A 1343-nucleotide genomic window follows, 5' to 3' on the forward strand; every position below is an offset into this window, starting at 1 on the left:
TCACAAGAAGGTTCTCGCAAATGCCACCTATACTTCCCGCTCGATGCCTCAGCAAGAGGGGATATCCTGGTGACCAGGAAGCCCCTCAGGGTGACCTAGATACGGCGTACCAGACAGGCCATCATACCGACTGGATACAACATCGACGAGTGAGGTAATCGCTGCAAGTCGAGAACCCGGTTTCTGAATCCAGCAGAGGAGGTGCTCACCGAGTACCTACCCTAGAAAAGGACAGAAACATACAGGTCCCGGAAAACACTGCAAAGAAAGCTTGCAGATGGAATACACACAACCACCAGCGTATTAAATATATATTTTTATAAAAATGGATCATACTCATCCACCATGGTTTCCACGCAGGAGCCCCGTTCAAGAAGCGACCCGAAGAAGCCTCTAGTCCGGACCATCAGTAAGGTGGTTATTATGAAGCCATAGAACCAACCGAAACATCACAGGTCCAGCATAGGAGACTGTAATGCAGGAAGTTCCTACCTAACCTCGGTCAGATGGTGGTTACAGGGGAATTAGGAAGGGGAAGATAAGGGCAGATGTTAAACCCCCCGAGGGAAAGGAGTAGATACTCAAGTATCACTCTGATCCAGACGAAAGCGCTGATGCCTCATCTGGATCACAGCCCTTAGGTCTTGCCTACCTCCCTTTGACCCGCGATTCCTCCTACCCCTACACACAGGTGGGGGAGGAGCGCGAGCTGCGACACTAGCCTTCTGTGCCCGTCTCTGATCCTCAGACCCAGACGGGCCAGGACCCCTGGGTTGTTCGGGCTCAGACCTGGACCTTCGTGGAATTAAGGATTTGAAGGCCACTGAGCGCGCCTTCGCCTCCCTGAACTTCTCGACGGAGGTACCGAAAAGTTCGGAAGGGGAAACCGGAGCATCGAGAAGAAAGCCTCTCTCTTTCTTCCTGATATCTGCCAGGTTCACCCACAGATGTCTCTCCGTTACCACCATAGCCGCCATGGACCTCCCCAAAGCAGAGGCGGCCTGCTTAGTAGCACGGAGAGCGAGATCTGTGGTGCGGTGCAACTCAGCTACCTCATTGGGAGAAAGGCCCTCGCCTTTATCCAGGTCTTTCAGTAGATCAGCCTGATACGCCTGAAGCACCGCCATCGTGTGCAATGAAGCGACAGCCTGACCTGCTGCTGCGTATGCCCTGCCATTTAAGAGAGATGTATCCTGAAGGGGCTTAGATGGCAAGGAGGGAGTCTTAAGAGAGAATGTCTCACCCATAGAGAGATAGCTAGCCAGCATCTCTTCTACAGGGGGCATCTTCTCATAGCCGCTTTTGCGCATCGCCTCGATGTTGGCATAACTCGTATGCTGGAA

The 1343-nt window shown here is 52.7% G+C and overlaps 1 pseudogene; it reads right to left on the reverse strand.

The window, feature by feature from the left end:
* LOC107680053 (cadherin-like protein 26) overlaps positions 1-1343 on the reverse strand; it is a 33316-nt pseudogene that overhangs the window by 28881 nt on the left and 3092 nt on the right.

This window comes from Sinocyclocheilus anshuiensis, unplaced genomic scaffold (assembly GCF_001515605.1).
Source record: "Sinocyclocheilus anshuiensis isolate Anshui unplaced genomic scaffold, SAMN03320099.WGS_v1.1 scaffold1137, whole genome shotgun sequence".
Taxonomy (NCBI): domain Eukaryota; kingdom Metazoa; phylum Chordata; class Actinopteri; order Cypriniformes; family Cyprinidae; genus Sinocyclocheilus; species Sinocyclocheilus anshuiensis.